This window comes from Schistocerca cancellata, chromosome 1 (genome assembly GCF_023864275.1).
Source record: "Schistocerca cancellata isolate TAMUIC-IGC-003103 chromosome 1, iqSchCanc2.1, whole genome shotgun sequence".
Taxonomy (NCBI): Eukaryota; Metazoa; Arthropoda; class Insecta; order Orthoptera; family Acrididae; genus Schistocerca; species Schistocerca cancellata.
The window spans coordinates 220,556,635-220,572,239 of record NC_064626.1 but is presented as its reverse complement, the minus strand read 5'-3'; the positions used below and the strand labels follow the sequence as shown (position 1 = coordinate 220,572,239).

The 15,605-nt window shown below is 43.7% G+C and overlaps 1 protein-coding gene and 1 non-coding gene across 7 annotated transcripts in view; both read right to left on the bottom strand.

The window, feature by feature from the left end:
• LOC126169406 (uncharacterized) overlaps positions 1-15,605 on the bottom strand; it is a 121,008-nt gene that overhangs the window by 83,238 nt on the left and 22,165 nt on the right. The window lies entirely within an intron of this gene.
• Trnas-uga (transfer RNA serine (anticodon UGA)) lies at positions 14,529-14,603 on the bottom strand. The gene has a single exon. It is a non-coding gene; the product is annotated as a tRNA-Ser (tRNA).

Below are 15,605 nucleotides of genomic sequence, written 5' to 3'. Positions count from 1 at the left end.
AGCTATTATTTGCGATGTACGTTTGGCAATCTAGTGATGGTGTTTAAAGAGTGTTCTGAATGAATTTGAGTGATTACAAGGCATTTATTAATGGTATAGTGGCAGTGATAGCCTTAACCCTGTTTCGCGTGTCAGAGTATGACTGGCGGTCATAATTTAGACATTTAATCGTGTAGCAGAAACACTCCGGTCTCTCATACGTTTCCAAGTAAATTTGTCGAGGAACACGTCGCGTATTTTGTCTCGTGCGTCGCATGTCGGTAATAAGTTGTCCTGACACGGGATGAGTTAGCTAACGATAACGTGGAACTGCAAGAGTTTTGTGACGTCACTGCCTCTATTTCACGTTGAGGAGCAGTTACATCGCGCAAAACACAAAATAAGTTCTTCGATACTTCAGGCAATGTGCTGAGAAAGACTGGACCAATAAGAAGCAAGAACGCTTTCTACGTCACCAGCAAAACATCCCAGACTCCACATTGTCTTTGTCGCTTCCAGTTTAAGGTCCTGGCATATTTGTTGGGCTTCATGTCTCAGCTTACACCCGATGAATATACACTGTTTCTAAAACCAACAGATTGAGGATCTGTCGAACACCCGTCGTTGTTGGTACGATTTGTTGTAATAAAAGAACGGAAACTTCATATTGGTGGTTAAAGAAATTCCATATTTACTTATTTTCGTGTTATGAAAGTACGCCGTTTCAAAGCAACAGCACATGGAAGATTCACAAAAAACGCATCGTTCTTGGTAAGATTTGTTATAATTAATGTCAATTAATAATATATTGGCAATTAAACCTTTAGAAGATCGTAACATAAAATACAAGGTCGTTTGTTCTCCAAGGCGAGTGCGGCATAGCTGGTAGAGGGTCTGAGTTAACGAAGCGATGTTAACTGTGTTCGCATGTTGTTTCATCCGTTCTTTCTTTTTTCACCTTCACGGTTCTTAAAACGTTGTGGGGCTTTCTTAATAAATTAATGGAAATATTTTTAGTAATATCCGATGTTATGTAAACAAAAGTGCGGTCTCTCTCTGAAGTGAGTTTGTCGTATTTTGTGAAGTTTCATGACAGCCAATGACTGACATTACATCCAGTGTCTTCCCATGACTTTTGGTCACACAGTGTAGTAGAGTGTGTATCAGAGACACCGTTAGTGACATGTAAGATGGGGTTATCGTATCAAAACAAGGAAAAACTTTTTACAAAAATATGTTGAATGTTACTTCAAATGGCTCAAATGGTTCTGAGCACTATGCGACTTAACTTCTGAGGTCATCAGTCGCCTAGAACTTAGAACTAATTAAACCTAACTAACCTAAGGACAGCACACACATCCATGCCCGAGGCAGGATTCGAACCTGCGACCGGAGCGGTCGCTCGGCTCCAGACTGTAGCGCCTAGAACCGCACGGCCACTCCGGCCGGCGAATGTTACTTAATTGAGTGTGTTATGACGGTACTGAAGTCGGTTAAGATAGTGTGATGGCCTCCGACTATTTTTATTAGTTTCAATTTGGATTATTTGTTTTGATTGATAATAGAATATACCTACATGTTTATAGAAATAACAATATGTTTTAACATTGCGACAATACTTGGGAAACTTTTGATGTGTCAGAATGATGTTGATAAAAAAAGGACCATTACACTGGGGTTCCTGACAGAATGCACGGTGTAAACTCCATGAAACATCTCTGGAACCAATTAGAACTACGTAGTAAGGCAAATCTATTCACACAGACATCCATTAATGGCTATTCATTTTGCTTCAGAAAGAATGGAAGCACATTTCGGCTTCGATTCGTAGCTACTTAGTGGAATGACTATAAAATAGCAAAAGAAGGTCTACGGAGATGTTCTTTGGGACGAACAGCAACGGGTTTTCCGAGACTTTTGGCCACAAACGTACTTGCGAACCCCTTCTCACTGATATCTTCTTTTTTTTAATTTACGCAACTTAAAATTTTAGGAATGTGGGGCTGACAATGAGTTCTGCAAGGTGCATTACACATGTCTTCACATTACGCTAAACTCTGGCGCCTGCTCGAAAGAGATAGCGCACCTACATGGAATGTCCCGATAGATTAAACCTGATAACCAGACCAGCACCCAAAGCTAGAACTTTTCCTTTCAGAGACAGTGGCTCACAATCATTTTGCGATTCGGGTAGAGATTTAATTTGTCGTGACATAAGCTAATAAATAATTCGTTTTATTGATACTGAATCACGATACCGTAAAATTTATAGAATTAAAGAACCACTTTTTGGCCAACTTTTTGGCCTTTGGAAGTAAAATTTCCTCTCAGTGTTATTCTCGAATTGACAGGCTTTTTTACTTATGGTACTTTAGCGTGTGAGTGAGGTTAAGGTCTATATCACTGAAAGGAGAAGCGAGACACGAAGCGAATAGCCTTTTGCGATGATTAAAATAATATATCATTAATTATTTTACTTGTAACTTTTTTCTTTCGTGATATGAGATATTTTAACTTTTTATTCAGGTAAATCTAGTGGATCCAGACCCACATTAAATCGTCTAGATTCGCAAGCAGTAACGTTATACTGATATTTATTTTTCAGACCGGTTTCGAAGCCTTGTAGCTTCATTTTTAGTACAAACAGCTGTTCATTTGAGGTTGTGCAAGTAATGTGCATACGCCAGGTCGTCGTTATGTTCCATCGACAGTCATAAAAACAGTGAAGGCAACATTCAGGCCCCTTTCGTGAGCGCATATAAACAACAAATGACATCTAAATATCCTGTAGTCCAATACAAAGGCAAGTGGCTTCGTATGATTTAATTGATGTGGAAGAGCCTCAACACCTGTTTATTGAGGTCGGCTAATGTTCACGAGTAGACAAGTGAGCGCAGCAGATTGGGCATAATTATCATCTAGAGAATCTATAGGACTGGTAAAATTATTGGTATTGCAGTTCCTATAATACACCGTATAAAGTAAACAGAAAGTAAAAAGCTGAGGAATCACGAGAAATTAGAAATTCAGGTGAAAGATATCTGGAATCTACAGGATGTTGGAAACATGTACTACAGTAGCAGGGCAAAGGCAGGAATACATGGAGATAGTAGGACTGCTTTGGACGGTCGTTAACCAGAGACAGAAAGGTGTTTTATCATCGATATGCAAGAAATTAGAAAATCAGTATCAAATACCGGCTGATAATAATGCACGCGCACTGATTAAGGCACGTAATAGTATTGGGATCCGCGTCCTACCATGGTGATGTGGTGGTTTCTCAATATCACATGAAGAGAATACTCAGAGGTTCCTCAAAAAGGTCTCGGCTGTTTCCTTAGTCCCTTCTTCCGAACCCGAGACAATGTTCCATCTCTAATGATCATAACGTCAATGAGACTTTAAACTCTGCTAATTCCTTCGGTGCAATGAACCATATTTTCGGATATTTGATTGCATGTATTATCCAGCTATAAAAAATTATAACACAAGTCTTCCAAAGCTATAACTGTACCTTAATATCGCCTTTACTCTTTTAATTATTCATCTCCTCTCTTCCTATACGGAGCGCAGAATGGATCAAATGTTTGTTTAATAGCTTTTCAACATACGTTTCAATTCGGCACTGCCACTTGATACCGATAGTTTGAACTTATGCTAAATTCATAACATAGGTGCAGTTGTTCGCCAGAGGAGACGGAAAATTGTCTAAGTGCTAGAAGCAGCAAAGAATGACACGGATATTTATCGACAGAGCCGTAAAATCAGCGAGAATGAAACAGAACGCATAACAAGCACTGCTGTTTAAACAGATTCATTATTTCGTCTTTCGTAACATATCAGTGTTTCGAATTACTCAGTTCTACAACGACAGAAGTCCTAGATGTTACCAGTCAACTTCGCAAGCAGGCTTATATCACAGAAGAGAGGAAGGTTGAAATGGAAACGAGCCAGAGTTTTACTAAAAACTTACTGACTTACCTGCGGACGTTAGCGCAGTTATTCCACTGTGATAAATCCTCGCCTCGAGCAGAGAAGGCCGTAGGCAGTTGGCGGAGTAGTTCGCCATCTGTGAGCTGGTGGTCTTCGTTCGGCTGAAATCTGTGCCCATGCGGACACTTCTTCAGCGATGAACGGTGCGCTGGGTTTCACAACAACACGTCAAATGCTCACAGATAAAACCTGAACAGTTGTCGGATAACACCATATTCCAAGCTGCATGTTACTATTCCAATACCACACATAAGTCCAAAACATACGCATGATACTGTAATTAGAACGTTTTCTACAGAGAGCACCATTAATTCCATCACAAGGGACATGATATTTGCTCATAATTTTATAATAACTGAGAGAAACATCTCGCTTGTCGATTCCATACGCAAATATCAATCGGAACGTGAAAAAGAAGCCGAATGGCCATCGAAAAGAAACCCTTGTTTTTGTTTGAAAAATGATGTGATCAATTCGAAGGTTGATTTGGACACCGCATTGTTGACCCATGCAATGTCCCATTAGTGGTGATACCACCCTTTGTTTCCTTTATCTGTGAAATAACTTACGCAGCCACTTACAAGACCGTCAATAGTTTAATATGGTTTCGGAATCAAAGAGCAACCAGGAGTTTTTCACACGCGGAACGCATTTTCAGAGGCGAAGCTGTAAGTAGGAGAACATATGCTAGAACCCGCCGAGGCTCGAATCCTAAACTTATTTTCACAGACTTGGGATTCTATCTTGCGGGAACATCAAGGAAGGCCTTGTAAAGGAAATTCTTTCATTATACTTTTCAGCCTCGCATCTCACATATGGTATAACCATTTTCAATTCGTCTTCAGATGACGTAATACCTTATAATTTACATAATAATTCGTCAAAGTATAACTGCACAGGCCAGGAGAGGAGCTTTATCAGCTGTACCTTGACGAGTTACCATGTAACATACTCAAATCATCTGATGACGACTTGTTAATAAGTCAAAACCGTTTATGATATCGTCTGTGCCACCCGAGGCTGAAAAACACAGTAAAAGAATTTCTAAACCTTGTTATCGATAGCCTGTCATGAGCGCAGCCTCCAAGTAAGAACATTACTCACGTTAGAAACACGAGATATTTGCATACCACGGCGACGTTCGCTTCCTAACTAGTCCTGTAGTGGAAAGGTGCAAGCTGAAAGTGGATGATGCATCATAAGAAGCGATCTAGGTATAAAAGCACAACATAGAGGTACGTTCGTAAAAATTCTGGACCTGTGCGCCATTACTCAACATTTGTGTACGAGGGCGTGATGGAAAGTAATGCCTCCGATATTTTTGTGAAAATTTTTAAAGCTTTTTAAATAAAACAAATGTTAATAATATTCTACATATTTATTATTCAAGTCTATATATTTATTTCTCAACAGCGTCACGGTGGCGACGAACGCCTTTATGCCAACGAGAGGCCAGTTTTTTGATACCGTCACTGTGGAATGTAACTTTATTGAAGGAACGCAACCTCACCTGTGTTTGCATCGCTTCATCACTGTCAAAGTGAAGCTCTAGAAGGTGTTCTTTTTCGAAACAGATGAAAATCGGGTGGGCCAGATCAGGACAGTATGGATGATGATCGATAATAGCGAACCCGAGGCGTCGGACCGCTGTAGGCAGCGCTCGTGTGTGTTGTGGCATTGTCATAGAGAAGGAGAGGGTGGTCCATGTGTGGACGAATTCTTCGAATTCGAAACTCTATTACAGTACGCCGTTTCTTACGCACCTATATACACTACAGGCCAATAAAATTGCTACATCACGAAGATAACGTGCTACAGACGCGAAATTTAACCGACAGGAAGAATATACTGTGATATGCAAATGATTAGCTTTTCAGAGAATTCACACAAGGTTGGCGCCGGTGGCGACACCTACAACGTGCTGACATGAGGAAAGTTTCCAACCGATTTCTCAGACACAAAAAGCAGTTGACCGGCGTTGCCTGGTGAAACGTTGCTGTGATGCCTCGTGTAAGAAGGAGAAATGCGTACCGTCACTTTTCCGACTTTGATAAAGGTCGGATTGTAGTTATCGCGATTGCGGTTTATCGTATCGTGACATTGCTGCTCGTGTTGGTCGAGATCCAATGACTATTAGCAGAATATGGAATCGGTGGGTTCAGGAGGGTAATACGGAACGCCGTGATGGATCCCAAAGGCCTCGTATCACTAGCAGTCGAGATGATAGGCATCTTATCCGCATGGCTGTAACGGATCGTGCAGCCACGTCTCGATCCCTGAGTCAACAGATGGGGACGTTTGCAAGACAACAACCCTCTGCACGAACAGTTCGACGACTTTTGCAGCAGCATGGACTATCAGCTCGGAGACCATTGCTGTGGTTACCCTTGACGCTACATCACAGACCTGCGATAGTGTACTCAACGACGAACCTGGGTGCACGAATGGCTAAACGTCATTTTTTTGGATGAATCCAGATTCTTTTTACAGCATCATGATGGTCGCATCCGTGTTTCGCGACAACGCGGTGAACGCACATTGGAAGCGTGTATTCGTCATCGCCATACTGGCGTATCACCCGGCGTGATGTCATGGGATGCCATTGGTTGCACGTCTCAGTCGCCTCTTGTTCGCATTGACGGCACTTTGAACAGTGGACGTTACATTTCAGATGTGTTACGACCCGTGGCTCTACCCTTCATTCGATCCCTGCGAAACCCTACATTTCAGCAGGATAATGCACGACCGCATGTTGCATGTAAAGGTCCTGTACGGGCCTTTCCGGATACAGAAAATGTTCCACTGCTGCCCTGGCCAGCACATTCTCCATATCTCTCACCAATTGAAAACGTCTGGTCAATGGTGGCCGAGGAACTGGCTCGTCACAATACGCCAGTCACCACTGTTGATGAACTGTGGTATCGTGTTGAAGCTGCATGGGCAGCCGTACCTGTACACGCCATCCAAACTCTGTTTGACTCAATGCCCAGGCGTATCAAGGCCGTTATTACGGCCAGAGGTGGTTGTTCTGGGTACTGATTTCTCAGGATCTACGCAGCCAAACTGCGTGAAAATGTAATCACATGGTTCAAATGGCTCTGAGCACTATGGGACTTAACATCTATGGTCATCAGTCCCCTAGAACTTAAACCTAACTAACCTAAGGACATCACACAACACCCAGTCATCACGAGGCAGAGAAAATCCCTAAACCCACTGGGAATCGAACCCGGGAACCCGGGCACGGGAAGCGAGAGCGCTAACGCACGACCACGAGCTGCGGACAAAATGTAATCACATGTCAGTTCTAGTATAATATATTTGTCCAATGAATACTCTTTTATCATCTGCATTTCTTCTTGGTGTAGCAATTTTAATGGCCAGTAGCGTAGTAACGTTACTACCGCCATGCTACACGCCACAATTCCGAGCCCTCTAGTGACAGAGGGTGACAGGCATGTAGACATTAACAGTAAAGATGCAGAACGTTCATGCCGGGATGGTTCCTTTGAAAGGGCACGGCCGATTTCCTTCCCAATCCTTCCCTAACCCGAGCTTGCGCTCCGTCTCTAATGACCTCGTTGTCGACGGGACGTTAAACACTAACCACCACCACCACCACCACCATAACGCCTGTTTCGTTTAAAAATCCTTAAGAGTTTTTACTTAAAGAATACGGAGACATTACTTTTTAGTACTCTCTTGTGGAAGATGAAACGAAAATACGAATTGAGTAGCCTAGCACGACGAGGTGGTGTCTTTCTAGAGTGCAGTACTGAGAGTCGGCCATGCTGCACCTTTCCCTTCTTAAACAGCTCTCGACAGCAAGTAGCCGACAGACAGGGACCTGAGCCACCGTTTCCGACGGAGAGCTGGCACGGAACGGCTATTCACGGATGCAGGATGTATCAGCAGCGGGCTAAGAAAAGACCTCCTGTGTTAGCAGCTGCCGCCCACAACACTTGTTTGGTTTCCCGTCGAACTACGTCATGTCCGTCGTATCCGTCACTAACCAACACCGCTGAATCTCAAAAGCGCGCCCACCTTCATCGTCTGGAAACCATACGCTTTCGTCACTGGAATACAAGTTTACATGACTCGTAATATGTTACACTAGTACAGGGTGTTTTAAAAATGACCGGTATATTTGAAACGGCAATAAAAACTAAACGAGCAGCGATAGAAATACACCGTTTGTTGCAATATGCTTGGGAAAACAGTACATTTTCAGGCAGACAAACTTTCGAAATTACAGTAGTTACAATTTTCAACAACAGATGGCGCTGCGGTCTGGGAAACTCTACAGTACGATATTTTCCACATATTCACCATGCGTAGCAATAATATGGCGTAGTCTCTGAATGAAATTACTCGAAACCTTTGACAACGTGTCTGGCGAAATGGCTTCACATGCAGATGAGATGTACTGCTTCAGCTGTTCAATTGTTTCTGGATTCTGGCGGTACACCTGGTCTTTCAAGTGTCCCCACAGAAAGAAGTCACAGGGGTTCATGCCTGGCGAATAGGAAGGCCAATCCACGCCGGCTCCTGTATGTTTCGGATAGCCCAAAGTAATCACACGATCATCGAAATATTCATTCAGGAAATTAAAGACGTCGGCCGTGCGATGTGGCCGGGCACCATCTTGCATAAACCACGAGGTGTTCGCAGTGTCGTCTAAGGCAGTTTGTACCGCCACAAATTCACGAAGAATGTCCAGATAGCGTGATGCAGTAATCGTTTCGGATCTGAAAAATGGGCCAATGATTCCTTTGGAAGAAATGGCGGCCCAGACCAGTACTTTTTGAGGACGCACGGACGATGGGACTGCAACATGGGGCTTTTCGGTTCCCCATATGCGCCAGTTCTGTTTATTGACGAAGCCGTCCAGGTAAAAATAAGCTTCGTCAGTAAACCAAATGCTGCCCACATGCATATCGCCGTCATCAATCCTGTGCACTATATCGTTAGCGAATGTCTTTCGTGCAGTAATGGTAGCAGCGCTGAGGGGTTGCCGCGTTTGAATTTTGTATGGATAGAGGTGTAAACTCTGGCGCATGAGACGATACGTGGACGTTGGCGTCATTTGGACCGCAGCTGCAACACGGCGAACGGAAACCCGAGGCCGCTCTTGGATCACCTGCTGCACTAGCTGCGCGTTGCCCTCTGTGGTTGCCGTACGCGGTCGCCCTACCTTTCCAGCACGTTCATCCGTCACGTTCCCAGTCCGTTGAAATTTTTCAAACAGATCCTTTATTGTATCGCTTTTCGGTCCTTTGGTTACATTAAACCTCCGTTGAAAACTTCGTCTTATTGCAACAACACTGTGTTCTAGGCGGTGGAATTCCAACACCAGAAAAATCCTCTGTTCTAAGGAATAAACCATGTTGTCTACAGCACACTTGCACGTTGTGAACAGCACACACTTACAGCAGAAAGACGACGTACGGAATGGCGCACCCACAGACTGCGTTGTCTTCTATATCGTTCACATCACTTGCAGCGCCATCTGTTGTTGAAAATTGTAACAACTGTAATTTCGAAAGTTTGTCCGCCTGAAAATGTACTGTTGTCCCAAGCATATTGCAACAAACGGTGTATTTCTATCGCTGCTCGTTTAGTTTTTATTGCTGTTTCAAATATACCGGTCATTTTTGAAACACCCTGTAAGTATAAATAACTGTACAATTAAGAATTTCAATTTACAGTTCGGAGCATCTGGCTGTACAAACTAACTGGATAGTAATGGGGTGTCAAGTACAGTATACGTACATCAGCAACGGCGCTCCAATAATCTGTCGCAGATTACGCACGCTAAAGTTAGTACCCATCATCCCATGGGACACAACTGGACACAGCCCTCCATGAGACTTGTAGGTTATTACCAGGATGCATTAAAACCTTACAGTATGGACGTTCACTTTGCAGCGACGTGTACGCTGTTTTGAAACATCCTGGCTGGTTAAAACTGTGTGCCACACTGGGTCTCGAACCCGGAGTCTCTACTTTCATGGACAATGCTTTCATCAGCTGAGCTATCCTGGCGCGAGTCACAGCTCGACTTCCCTCAGTACCTATCTCCTACCTACTAAACTTCACAGAAGTTCTCGTGAATGTCTTGTCGGACTAGCCACCCCGCAAGAAAAGATATACTACGAAGCGTGGAAAGTAGGAGATAGGTATAGGTAGAGATTGGGTTGTCAGTACGCGTCGGGAGTCGTCCCAAGATAGCTCAGTCCGTAGGAACAAAGCCTGCCAAAGGCAAGGATTCCGGGTTCGAGTCCCGGACCGGCACACAGTTCTAATTTGCCAGAAAGTTTGCATGATAGCTACATCAATTGACAGCTGCATTAGCTTGCAGGGATAGCCCTTACTAGTATTCGCATAGAAAACAGCTCTGAATAGGAGGCAACGAGATTACAATGCGAAAAGACTCATACTACACTGGTCCGTAACTCCAGTTCAGAAGACGAGCTTCAAGAAAAGAACTGGGAATATCCCAAATGTCTGCCAACTGCGTTTTATCTTTTTACTGTGTAACTAGTAGGGTTTTTATAATACACTACCTCCGTGTATCTTGTATTACATTTTCGTCGTGTTTACTCGTTTCAGTATACTGTGGTCCGCCCCCGGTAGCTGAGTGGTCCACGCTACAGAATTTCAATGCTAAGAACCCGGGTTCGATTCCCGGCGGGGGGAATATCCCAAATGTCTGCCAACTGCGTTTTATCTTTTTACTGTGTCACTAGTAGGGTTTTTATAATACACTACCTCCGTGTATCTTGTATTACATTTTGGTCGTGTTTACTCGTTTCAGTATACTGTGGTCCGCCCCCGGTAGCTGAGTGGTCCACGCTACAGAATTTCAATGCTAAGAACCCGAGTTCGATTCCCGGCGGGGGGAATATCCCAAATGTCTGCCAACTGCGTTTTATCTTTTTACTGTGTAACTAGTAGGGTTTTTATAATACACTACCTCCGTGTATCTTGTATTACATTTTCGTCCTGTTTACTCGTTTCAGTATACTGTGGTCCGCCCCCGGTAGCTGAGTGGTCAGCGCTACAGAATTTCAATGCTAAGAACCCGGGTTCGATTCCCGGCGGGGGGAATATCCCAAATGTCTGCCAACTGCGTTTTATCTTTTTACTGTGTAACTAGTAGGGTTTTTATAATACACTACCTCCGTGTATCTTGTATTACATTTTCGTCCTGTTTACTCGTTTCAGTATACTGTGGTCCGCCCCCGGTAGCTGAGTGGTCAGCGCTACAGAATTTCAATGCTAAGAACCCGGGTTCGATTCCCGGCTGGGTCGGAGATTTTCTCCGCTCAGGGACTGGGTGTTGTGTTGTCCTAATCATCATCATCATCTCATCCCCATCGACGCACAAGTCGCGGAAGTGGCGTCAAATCGAAAGACTTCCACTCGGCGAACGCTCTACCTGACGGGAGGCTCTAGTCACACGACATTTACATTTTAGTATATTGTGGATGTAAAAATTATTTTATGTCGGAATTTGCTCTTTGTTAAGCCTATGTAACTTCGTACCAGAGTTCAACTTCAACTAATGTATACTCTGCATTTTCAAAACAAATTATAGGATCGTATATTCAGTGTTGAGATAGCTGTATTGGCCCACTATCGAAAGCCAATAAAAATTTCAAGAAAAGCTTCCTGCGAATGTGACAGGAATTAAATGCCTCACATGAAAAGGTAAGAAACAGTCGTGCAAAGCGAATGTTTCCAGCGTACCAAGACAGACGACAGCTATGGAACGCATATCACGTGACTCCAATCAAAACTAGATCATAGGAAAATCTTCGAACACAGGAGAGGAGAAGAAAGATTGAGGGCCAACCTAGCGGTCGCAACGTCAAGTGCGAGTGTGACGAACAAACTATGAATCGTTTGCTCCAGAGTTCATCTTGGCCTTCTTCTTGAACTGAAGGCGAACTGTTGTAAGGAACATAGAATTGGCTCGATGTTGCAGAGTATTGGTCGTAAGTGTTGTAATTTTGTGTTTCATTCTAATGTTTAACTGTGTAAAAAGATGTTCATATCACGAAAATATTATTGAGCATTTTACTAAAGCACTGAGAATAAATCAACGCCTGTACAAGAAACTCACAGAGAGGAATGTATGAAATTTCTACATTGGTACCTGATTACTCTTATCATTTAGTGAGAAACGTGTATGACGTTGATACCGGAGAAGGCTTTACCGATCGACTGCAGGAGGAGTATGCTCCAAGAGGCGATGCTTTATTGGTGCTACGAGAATTTAGGTGTTGAACGGACGCCCTCTTCCTATAACATTACTGTACAGAGGGTACGAAGTTCTTTGCTGGACAGAGTCCAACTGTCATCAAGGGATACCAAATGACATGAAGTTAGATGAATGTTTTCTACGGATCCTGTTGGAATCAATGTTAACAACTGCAGTTACTGGCGTCATCACTAATGAGGAACATCGCACGGAAGTGATTGAATTGTGTCCTGTACACACGGCATCTGCTCCTCAAAATGCAGTTTTATGATTTCACAGAGGAAGACGTTCATGGCCAGTACCGAACAGGATGATGGTACATGGGAACGAATAGTACAGAAAAACTAGCTGATCACCTGGTTACTTAATTCTATGTTCTCCACCGTTAAGGCGCGAGATAAGGATTTCTTATGGGGTTCTTTTTTCCAAAAGGTTCTTTAAAAAATCTAGAAATTTCCACAGAATTCTTCTCCTTCTATGCGACTAAACTCAGATATAAAGTTTATCAAGTTCTTCAAGAATCACCTTGGCGACCACGAATACCTTCGACTCAACACTACTATAATTTTTGCATACTACTCCTTAGCTATCACCACATATCTCTACACCGGTACGCAGTAAGTCATTAGTGCGTCATGTTTGGTTGGAAGTGCTCCATATGTTCCCGCCCCTCTTAGCTCCCCCACCCCCACCCCATCACCACAATCTTATGGAAGAAAACAAGATTAGAGTGTAAACTCCAGTTGACGACGAGATCGTTAAGGACGGAGCTCAAGCAAAAGCTGTTCTTTTCAAGAACCGTCACAGCATTCACCTTAAATCATATGGGGAAACCACCGAAAAACTAAGTGTGGGTGACCGGTCAGGGAATTGAGCTGTCGTCCTCCCAACTGCCATTTCGGTGTTTCATCCCACACGTAGGGGTGTAAGCTGTATCCGTATCTCTCTCCCTCTTCAACCTTCTCTCTCCACACATTCTATTACCAAAAAGTAAGTAATATGTGTACCAAGTTTGGTTGAAATCGCTCCAAGTTTTCCGATGTGATGATAAAATCACGCATAAATCCGTACCTGTCTATTAAGTGATGGGTAAACCTCGGTATAATGAAGTACTAGGAAGAATAGATGCGGAAAAAAGTCTATGTTGCATGCAGTAGATAGACCTATAGAGATGAATAAATCAGCACAATATACGAAGAGTTCGATAATAGCAAAGAATCATTTGAAAGATAGATGGCTGTAGAAGAAATTCGCTTCTTTAATATTACCGAAGCCGATTTTTAGAACACGATAAAACTACATCACACCAAAAATTACGTTATTGTTGCAGCGCATCTCGGTCCGCATAGAAGTTACGAAAGAACAGTGAGTGATCTATTTCGATACTACCGAAAGGAGTGAAATTAGCTAATCGATAACCATGAACCAGTTTGTTTGTTACCAATAAAAAGGCAGCCTCACAAAGGAAAATTTCATCGTTTAAGAAATTTATAACAGCTATGGATCAATGCATAAAAGCTGCTATCGATTCTTAGGATTTCCGACACGTCATGAACAACCCACCAAAAATGGAGCTTCGCATAAATTTCCTCCTTCCTTTACCCGCTATACATTCCAGCATCCTTTACGCAGAAAAATCATTGAAATATCGAAGACAAGCACTGAATGAGGCCTATGTTTTGGACATCACGTTACTGAGGATTCTGCTTTCTGATATATTCTGGAATATTGAAAAAATTTGAGGCTATTTCACAGTGGGGTTGACATTTCGATAGTTTTTCCCAATGATTCTTGTGTATCAAGGAGGAAAGGCAAACTGTTTATTATTGGCTGCCCCAGATTCTCTGCTGGACAACCTCGCCTCGTTCGACGGATCAGCCACGATTCCTACGTCTGGGGAAACCAGTAACAGATCGCAAAGAAGCGTCGGTTGTAAAATAGAAACGGCCAGGCGGGGCGTGGCGACCACGGAGAGAGGGGGGGGGGGTGAAAGGAGAGAGGGGGAGGTGGGAATCGGCGTGGGAGTGTGACGTCACGCGGCCGCCGCCCTGGCTAAATTTGGCGGTGGAAACCCTAACCAGGGCGTGCGGACGCGCGCGTGCGCACCGATTCCCGCAGTCCGAAGCAGTAATATCTTCGCGAAGCAGTAATTGTCTCCCATAAGCTCTACTTTCTTTCGACTATGACAAAGAAGCCAAACTATCGTGGCACAACAGATTCTAAAGAATGAGATTTTCACTCTGCAGCGGAATGTGCGCTGATATGAAACTTCCAGGCAGATTAAAACTGTGTGCCGGACCGAGACTCGAACTCGGGACCTTTGCCTTTCACGGGCAAATGCTCTACCAACTGAGCTACCCAAGCACGACTCACGCCCCGCCCTCACAGCTTTACTTCTGCCAGTATCTCGTCAGATTTAATCTGCCAGGAAGTTTCATATCAGCGCACACTCCGCTGCAGAGTGAAAATCTCATTCTGGGAACGTCCCCCAGGCTGTGGCTAAGCCATGTCTCCGCAATATCCTTTCTTTCAGGAGTGCTAGTTCTGCAGGGTTCGCTGGAGAGCTTCTGTAAAGTTTGGAAGGTAGGAGACGAAGTAAAGCTGTGAGGGGGGGGCCTGACTCGTGCTTGGGTAGCTCAATTGGTAGAGCACTTGCCCGCGAAAGGCAAAGGTCCCGAGTTCGAGTCTCGGTCCGGCACACAGTTTTAATCTGCCAGGAAGTTTCAGATTCTAAAGAGTTTGTTGGCTAACGCCCGTACCAAATGATTCCAAAACCTCGTTCTCTCAAAACTATTTACGCGTAGGCCATTATCTATGAAAAAAAATCCAACATCGGCAATGAAGATGCTAATCTGTGATTTTACAACTCGACAGTCAACTAAAAGTGAAATGATGGTCTGTACTACACCGATGATTAATTGCAAACAGGCAAATACATGATTACAGTGTCTTCTCGAAATGTGGTGCGCGCATGTATCTGGCAAATATCATACGTTACAATTGCATAAGTCAGCTTGTTTTTCTGTGAGGTCGCATTAGAATGAACGTACAGTACTATTCTCTGTGACCGTAAAGCAGCAACCCGCGTATCAGACTGTGACGCAGAGGATTTGATTATATCTCCAGTACCGACATGCAACTTAGTTTGCCGTGAGGACTATGAGGTGGTTCCTCAGTCTCCTAAGGACAACTTGGAAATTACCTGAAGGTGACGTAGGTGCTCTGGTTTCGCAAGATGACACTGTCGGCTGGGCGAGCGATTTGTTGAGTACATGCCGATACCCTATAAGGAAGGGAGAGGAAGGGAGAGAGAGAGAGAGAGAGAGAGAGAGAGAGAGAGAGAGAGAGAGGTGGGGTCGTGTCTACA